Below are 9,389 nucleotides of genomic sequence, written 5' to 3'. Positions count from 1 at the left end.
TAGTACACAATGTAACTACACTCACCTAAAGGATTATTAGGAACACCATACTAATACTGTGTTTGACCCTTTCGCCTTCAGAACTGCCTTAATTCTATGTGGCATTGATTCAACAAGGTGCTGAAAGCATTCTTTAGAAATGTTGGCCCATATTGATAGGATAGCATCTTGCAGTTGATGGAGATTTGTGGGATGCACATCCAGGGCACGAAGCTCCCGTTCCACCACATCCCAAAGATGCGCTATTGGGTTGAGATCTGGTGACTGTGGGGGCCATTTTAGTTCAGTGAACTCTTTGTCATGTTCAAGAAACCAATTTGAAATGATTCGAGCTTTGTGACATGGTGCATTATCCTGCTGGAAGTAGCCATCAGAGGATGGGTACATGGTGGTCATAAAGGGATGGACATGGTCAGAAACAATGCTTAGGTAGGCTGTGGCATTTAAACAATGCCCAATTGGCACTAAGGGGCCTAAAGTGTGCCAAGAAAACATCCCCCACATCATTACTCATTCATGAACATGATTTCTGCCCGAGTCCGTCAGATTCCTTTCCAGGACTCTGTGGAGGTGAAGAGTCAAGACTACAACTCCCATGATTCCAAACCTTGCCTCTAATGGCCAAACTTACATACTGTGCCTTTAAATACATGCGGCATGATACTAGTTCACTGAATTTACTTCCTGGTGAAACCGGATTGTGGGAGGTTAGAGCATGCATAAAACATGTTTTCGCACTGAAATTACACATGCAGAAGTTTTACTAAATCAAATGATTTGTGTACCCATGAGAGCTCCATAAGTTTTTATTTATTTACAGCATTCCTGCAGTTCACACAATGAGTACAATGTGCTGCTAGCAACGCCAAGGTCTTGGGTTTGATTGTCTGGGAATGCTAAGAAATATATAAAATTTAAAAAAAAGAGTTTATCTTGAATGCAATGAGAGTCTCTTTGGACAAAAGCATCTGTTAAATGTAAATTTAATACATAATTTTTATTCAAAAGTATTAATTACCATGACAATTACTTTGAAAGTAAATAAAATATTTTTTTAAGTCACTGAATATTCATTAATGTTTGTTTATCTTCCAATTAATGTTTATGTATATCTTCTAAATTTATGAGACGCATTCAATTATTAAACAAACAATAACTCCCATCGGTAATTAACTAAGAAGTAAAAAAAAAAGGTAATGATGAATTTTACATAAAAGAAAAAAAGGCGAGTAGGAGTCATTTTACCTCAAAACATGCATGAATTTTTCATCCATTTAAGGAAAATAATATTCCAAAATGATTTAGCCTGTTTATAACTCACAGTAGGCCTTATGGTTAGTTATAAAATCTTTAGTAGACATAAAACCATCTGCACATAAACTTCCTCATAGACAGACAGATGACAGTAATTCAATAAAGGACAGCGAAGGCTTTTAAAGATTTTACTGAGGAAGGATTATTCTTCTGGAGAACAGAGAGAGAGAGAGGGGGGGGGGGGGACAGACGGGGACAGAAAGAAAGAGAGAACATAAATCTGGACAAATAGGGAGACTAGAATGCAGGCGGGTTGGAATCGATAAAAAAAAAAAAAACGATGAACCTAGGGAGTCAAGGGAGGACAACCTGTGTAACATGGCTACTCAAATGGGTTACAGGACGTGAAGGAATGCCGTAATAAAGAGACAGAGAGAGCGAGAACAGATTAAAATAATAGTTGTGTTAGCGTGTACGCTGATGCTTATTTTCTGTAACCGTGTGTTTATTATCTATCCATTATGTCTTGCTGTGTTTGCACTGCTGAACTAAACGGCTTGACCGTGCCCCGCTGTCTATTGTATTGCTGTGGCCACAGTTACCCCCGACCACACACACACACACACACACACAGACCATGCAGGTGGAGTGAAAGGGGCTAACAAACAGACTGATCTCTCATCTCTTCTATCTGTAGCCCATTCCAGCGGTGAGTGTGTGCCTTCATGTGTTAAATTGGCCGTACGCTGTCCTCCCTTTCCTCCCAGTGATCCTGATAAGGAGTATTAACTCACATACAAGAGCAGACACACTGTTTTTTCCACGCATACACACTCACAATACAACTGTGATGTCAGATACAGTATACACCAAATGAACGGCCCTTCCCTTAAAGTTCATTAAGTATTAAGTAATGTTTAGTAAGTATACTAATATCAATGTACCAGTAAACTTACGTGTACTATTTAAATACTGCTTGGGACTAAATTGGACTACTTTATAGTATATACACGTATATTTTAATATTACAAGTATACTTAAGTTCACTTGTAGTACAGATGCAGTACAAATGAGAAACGACTAGTCGTGAACTAGTTTGAATTCTTGCCTGAACTAACTTTTTCATGTAAAAATTACATTTGTTCACTTCACCACAGAATGTTTTATCAGTGTAGTCCCTTTTATATAGAGAGTCGAGAGGAAAATATGAGGAAGAAAATCAAACTAAATCTTTCCACACAAGCTCAATATTAGGGCTGGGCGGTATAAATGTTTGTACGGTGTATCGTTTGTACGATATATTGAGATATTTTTTTAGAAACAATATGGATTGAGGCAATACCATCTATAGATACAGTAGTTTTATACGAGCACATTTGAAAAATAGCGGAGGACGCAGTGCATAATCCAATTTGTCCAAAACATTACACATACTTTATATTAAGGGCTTCAAAATAACTGGTAAGATATAGTCAAGGCTTATAGTAATCAGCAGACGCTCTGACAGATACATGTGCTGACTGAGACTCGCGCTGTTTAATGCGTTTGAGATGTGATGCTTTCCTCATAACTTACGTTTCACAGGTATATTCTCCATCTGTAAATGTTAGAAAGTCATGCAAACATGTCCATTTTTGCTGTCAGGAGAGGACGGGCATTCTGCAAGTGAATCTCCGCTAAATTGCAGGCTTCCGTGAACGAGCTCCGCCACGCGCATGCGCGCCAAACAGACGGAGAACAATAGAATAAGAATTGAATATTGCTAAAATATTTGTTGTTGGACCTACAACAATTAAGTGTAATTTTATGAAAGTAACCATTATAATGGAGTAATAAAATGTAGGCTACTATAGTTAGTCTGTACTTGCTTTTGTTTTTATTTTCATTTTTAGTTTAGTGGATTTAAAAAGTAAAAATGATTTTTGTTTTTAGATTGATAGAATACAATAGAATGCTACAATGTTAGAATGTAATGTGATTTTAACCCCTTTTTCACATAATATATTGCAAAGCCTACATTTATTACATTCACATTTATTACATAAACAAATATTATTCATATATTTGTTTGTTTTCATAGCCTTCAAAATCAACATTGTTCGTAGGACAACATTGGATATAGTATGTGGATGTGAAATAACTTTTTTTTTTATTATCCAAAATAGAAAAACCTGGAAAATAGCAATTTAACCAAAAAATACAGAGATATAATTGTTATCGCCTATCGCCCAGCCCTACTCAATATACAATCAAATTTACTATAATAGCTTAAGCTACCATTGTTTCACTTTTAGAGTGAAGATAGGAAACAATGAGGAGGGGAGATTCAAACTCACATTTCCCACATGAGTACAATACATGCGAAAGCCACTAGGCCACAGCCCCAAGGTTTTATTTTCGATTGCATATGCATTGCATTGCTCCAAACAAATAACCACCCACATACTACATGGCACACACACAAATCTCACCATCTCGGAAATGTTTCTCCCCTTGGCTCAGTCTGCATACTCAAGCTCTGACAGCCCCTTCCAAACACCTCCTTGATAGTTGGATATCTCTACACGGTTACGTCACACACATACACAATCACACATACACACACACATACACACACACACACACACACACACACACACACACGCACACGCACGCACAGACGGGCCTCTCACTCACGGTCGGACTATAGTATTCATCTGTCTCGTTCACATCTTTCTTTCGGCTTCCGGAGCTTCCAGAGCTTCCAGTCAAGGCAGACGGCTCTGCGAGGGGCTGAAGTCTCTCCAGTCTGCCTGGGTGTATTTTTAGAGCCTCAGCACCAGAAATACTCCTCAGCACCAGAGACTTGACAGTTTGAATGTGCATACAGGCTTTCAGAAAATGTTTATAAATTTCTCGAGCAATTTGGCAAGAAAGACAGGACGCGGCCATGTAGCGAGTCAGAATAAATAAAGAAATAATCCCTCACAAAGCCAGAAACGGCAGACTGTTTCAGAAGATTTTCACACTTTGAGCATATAAAGCACTCTCTGGGGACAGATCACATTAATATTTCAGATTTCATTGGGGAGAAATGGATTTTCTGTGTAGATCTATATGGTATCCTTAACCTGGGAACACTTCTTTCAAAATTGCATTAGTAAGCAAAAAGCGTCTGGGCAACGCTTATCCCCAAAAAACAGCTGAAGCTGATTCATTTTGCGGCAATTGTGAAACCGAAGACGAAACGGCCCTAAAGTGATGTCTAAACGTCTCCTTTCAGAGGTAAACGGCTGCTGGAGCGCCATTGCTTTTCAAATGATGCTGAATTGAGACATCATAAACAAAGCGACGTTGTCTGACAGGCCCACAATGGAAGCAGAGAGGCGAAGGACTATATCAGCAGACTCAAATATTGACTTTGAGACACATTAGCAAAACCATTCACCCCCAGTCTAAAAAAACTCTCATTTAGGGTCTGTCATTTGGTTGACCTTTTCCTCATTTGTATGTAAATCCCCTAATTACAATATCCAAAGTATTTAGCCCTCTGCCACACACCACGACAGATTAAGACTCTGATTCAAGCGTAGATCTTGGTGTCACACAACAGGTCACTAATTGGATATTATATATCAAAAATTGGCTCATAAGCGAAACATAACATAAAATGTAATCAAATAAGCCAACGTAATCCATCTCAATTCGAACGAATTCTCCTCAACCAGTGTTAGTGTGTTTAGTTTTTCAATTTTCTTCCTTCTAGTTTTTGTCTTTTGATGAAAATATCTTAAAGGGGGGTCTAATGCTATTCCATGCATTCTGACTTATTTACACTGTTAAAGAGTTTGATTCTAATGCTAAACATGGCCCAAATAAAAAAAAAATTTGTTGGACGTATGACGGAGAATTTCTGTGCCCAATGCTATCCCCTGACCAATTCAACGTGTTTGTACTAAGTGGGTAATTCGTATGAATTCGTACAACCTCACTCACAACTACGAGTTACGAGTTAGCCACTTCGTAAAATATGTACGAATTGCAGTGAGATCAGGTTGCTGTGCCAAAAACACTCCTTCAGGATAAAAACAAAACTGAAATGGAAGCTTCAGCTTAAGTTCTACCAGGAAGACTTAATCACTTCGTCACTTATTAACTTCATCTCTATCCAATCACGTCTTCATATTTTCTGTATAAAGGTCGTACTTACACATGTTTGAGTTCGCAGATGCCGATGCGACAACCTCCACCCTCCCCACCACCACCAGGATGGTTCCGTCCATACCTCAAAAGGGGGGTCGGCTGCGCCCCTGCCTTCATCTTCAGGCAGGAATATGCTGATCCGCTACCCTCGGATTATAAACTATGGACGGGGCCTATGCCAAAACTTTATTATGCTTGCTGGGCTGTCAATAAAGGTATGCTTCATTCATCATTCTATCTCCCGAGTCTTTCTGGTAGAACTATTTTAATGGCTGCATTTAGAAAAAAAAAAATATTTTTTGTTTTAAAAGAGTTACCATCATGGTGATCAGTGTTTTATTTAGTTGGGCAGTTCGACGACTTTTTAATGTTAGTGTTTCTCTGGCTGCTGTATCTGAGTTTGCTATGGCAAGAAAAGCAAGAGAAAACACAATCAGATGTTATCGGCTGCTCGATGATAAGAATATAATCATTGTGTAGTGGCCGAATTCACTGAGTTCAATATGAGCAATATACAATATGATTTATTGTGATTCTAGAATATATCCTGCACGGTTTGTTCAGAAAAGCTGAATAAGGTTTAAAACAGATTGTACACTAAGCACTTTGACCTCCTGTGAGATTTATTCCCATAATCATTGCCGCAATGCATTCTGGGAGCCATGGATGAGTTTTGCATGATGCACCCAGAATGCATTGCTAACTTGTTGCAATTCGTATGCTTGATAAATTGCATTTACAAATCGAATTTACAATTAATACTAGGTTGGTCCAACGATTGTTGAACCAACTTCTTTTCACTGGTTAACCCAACTTTTTTGCATTTAATTGCCCAGTTAACTAAAACATAATCATTAGTCCAAATTTTTATGAGTTGGATATTTTAAAGTGTTTAATATAAAAATTGAAAATAGTATTTTTGTGCATTTTTCATGACAATAAACATACAATTCGGTAACTTTTTTAGCTCACTTTTTAATATATTTTTTTTACTTTTTTCACTTCTGCAATAATCTGCCAAGTGTCTTCTTTAAAAGAAATCAAACTTATATCTGTGCTCTAAAGCATTCAAGAAGATTTATGACTATGTTTAGGTTGGAAATGTACAGGTCTATGCTCAAAAAGTGAATAAATGGATTATAAATACAGTGTAAATATAATTACAAATACAAAATATTAAATAAAAAACATTATCAAGCTAAAATATAGCGCAGTCATTTCATTATCGTTGACAAAAAAAAAAAAAGTTGTGTTTTTTTCCCAGTAATTTCACTGACAAGATTAACAGTGTCATTAGTGTCACATACCTCGACTTGCCCAAAAGCCAGTTTTGCTGTGACAGCCGCTGAGGAACGCTGCACTGTCACACTCAGGAATGTCGGAGGCCAGTTCTGTCTGGCATCGATGAGGGCAGAAAGTCAGACTCTCCAGGGGTCCTTCCAAGAATAATTTAGCCATGCGGTTGAGTTTCGCTGCGGTGGAATCATGGGAGGTTCAGGTCAAAGGGCTGTTTGAAGGGTAATAATCCATTAGAGCCCACATCACTCATATCTCACATATTTACAAACAACAAGGGTATCTAAAGTGAAGGTGGCAACTCCGGGTATACCTGAGCGCTGATATGAAATAGCACACCACGAGCGCTATTCTTTTGGGGGATGAATACGATCAGGCCAAGTTCACAAAGGGCTGAGGCTGGAAGAGAACAAACAGTAGGCTGCAAAAAAGAGGCGCTTTTATTATAATTGAGAAATGAGCCTCGCCGTCTGGCCTTTACAGCTGGCCCGAGATGACTTACACTTGCGCTGAGGTAAAATGGTTTCATTTTGCATTTTTAAATTGCCTCCATTCTAATCTGTTTTCAAAGCCTGTCCCTTTAGCCTATCAGGTGAAATATTAATTGTCTGAGGGGGAGTGTGTGCCTATCAGGCTGAAATCAGAGCCTGTAGTTACTCCCTCCTGAAACAACAAAGGGCACGGCTTTTTTTTGCACATGCGATTGTTGGGGCAGCGTGACTGTAGGGCGACAGAGGAAGTGAGAGGGGAGAGATGTATGTGTTTACAGACGAGCTGTCAGTGACGCGTCATAATAATGCATCATTTCCTCCGAGATCGTATGGACGCTGCCGTTAATTTGATGTTATTCGCGGGGGTCGGAAATTTGATATTGCGCACACCGACGATTTAAAAGGTGCAGGCCGCTGAGCTGTAAACATTCAACTATAAATATCTGACCAATAATAAACACCTCAAGAGCAAGTCGTCAAGCTAGAATACTAAACTCTGCCATTATATTACATTATTAAAGCCACATGTGCAGATTTATACAACTGAGGAAACTTTTTACATTTAGCTAATAAACATCCTACCGTGCTTATTTCTTAAACCTGGACAGAGGTGTCAAGTAACGAAGTACAAATACTTCGTTACCTTACTTAAGTAGAAATTTTGAGTATCTATACTTTACTGGAGTAATTATTTTTCAGCCTACTTTTTACTTCTACTCCTTACATTTTCAAGCACTTATCTGTACTTTCTACTCCTTACATTTTAAAAATAGCCTCGTTACTCCTATTCCATTTCGGCATGTTTTCATTCCGGCTTGTCATTAAAAAAAACTATCCAGATAAATCGCGCCATCCGGACAGAGTGAATTTGATTGTGGTTGGATGAGAAGGATAAACACAAACCATTCCGACACCCTATTGGGTTGTAGGCGATCAATCACGCCTGCACCTGCACAAATCACACACCATGTTGCCAGATAGGGCGGGTTCTCGCCGACGAGCACGCACTTTCAGCCAATCAGCGATCAGCAGGCAGACGTGCTCAGCCTCATTCATGACTTTAGCCGGGTTTTTAGCGCGAGAACTCGTAGCTGTATATTCCAGTGATCGCTATGCCAGTGGCATAAATATACAGTAAGTTGTATCTACAGCAAAGAGTGGGAGAGTGACTCAACTCTCAAACGTGAATTACACCTGTGACACGAAGACTCTTTAAATATAACCGCGACTCCTGTCCATCATCATACACACACTTAGGACATCTGCAACTCAACCCCAACAGCTGCTGAAAGAGGTTCAAATCAACGATTATTCTGCTTTGACTGTGCTAAGTGCATGTGCAATGTACTTCACGAAAGACATACTGTAGTTTTGTCAAAGCAAAGTGCAACACAAGGGTAAACGCATTGTTGTTATTTATTTGTTGACGGATTATTGTACAGTATAAATGAATTACGCATTTTGGCAGTGGTGTGTGCATTAACGTGTGGAATGCCTGTTAATTACATTGCTTTTTCCAATCTCTATATTGGGCACTTTTTGCACGTAAATTGGCTTCTTACTGTTGACATTGAAAATCTTGTGTTTTTCTAAGGGATTGCTGTTTTGACAGTTTCTACCTGGACATACAGTCATATTTGAACCGTTTTACTGGGATTTTTTTTTTATCATCAATGTTATGCTTTAAGGAGATAAAATGGTAACTTACTTATCAACATTGATTGGTATGGCAATAAAATAATATCACATTATTTTGGCAGTTAAAGTTTTGGTTTTTTTTCTTGGAGTGACTAGTTGCCTATAAGTATTGTAAGAGGTGCAAACTTGTTATCAATAACCAGGCATGTTATCAATAACCATTTTAAAATATATATATAAATGTACATTTGGTGAGGTTTTTGGGCTGGAAATTGTTGACCCAATCTGGCCACACTGATCACACATTCAAAAAATGGTTATTGATAACATGCCTCTGAATTTTGACTTTTTGCACCTTTACAATATTTATAGGCAACTAGTCATCAAATCTTCCACTCCATGAAACACATTAATGCTCAGTAGTACACAATATGGTTCTTTAATGTATTTGCATTGTCCTAAAATGCGTTCATTTTCAATGGGAATATATGTGGCTGAAACGCGTAGCCAAGTGCATCTAAAAATGTT

Source organism: Gobio gobio, assembly GCF_949357685.1.
Source record: "Gobio gobio genome assembly, chromosome: 12".
NCBI classification, from domain to species: Eukaryota; Metazoa; Chordata; class Actinopteri; order Cypriniformes; family Gobionidae; genus Gobio; species Gobio gobio.
The sequence above is the reverse complement of the archived record's forward strand: the minus strand, read 5'-3'. Positions refer to the sequence as shown.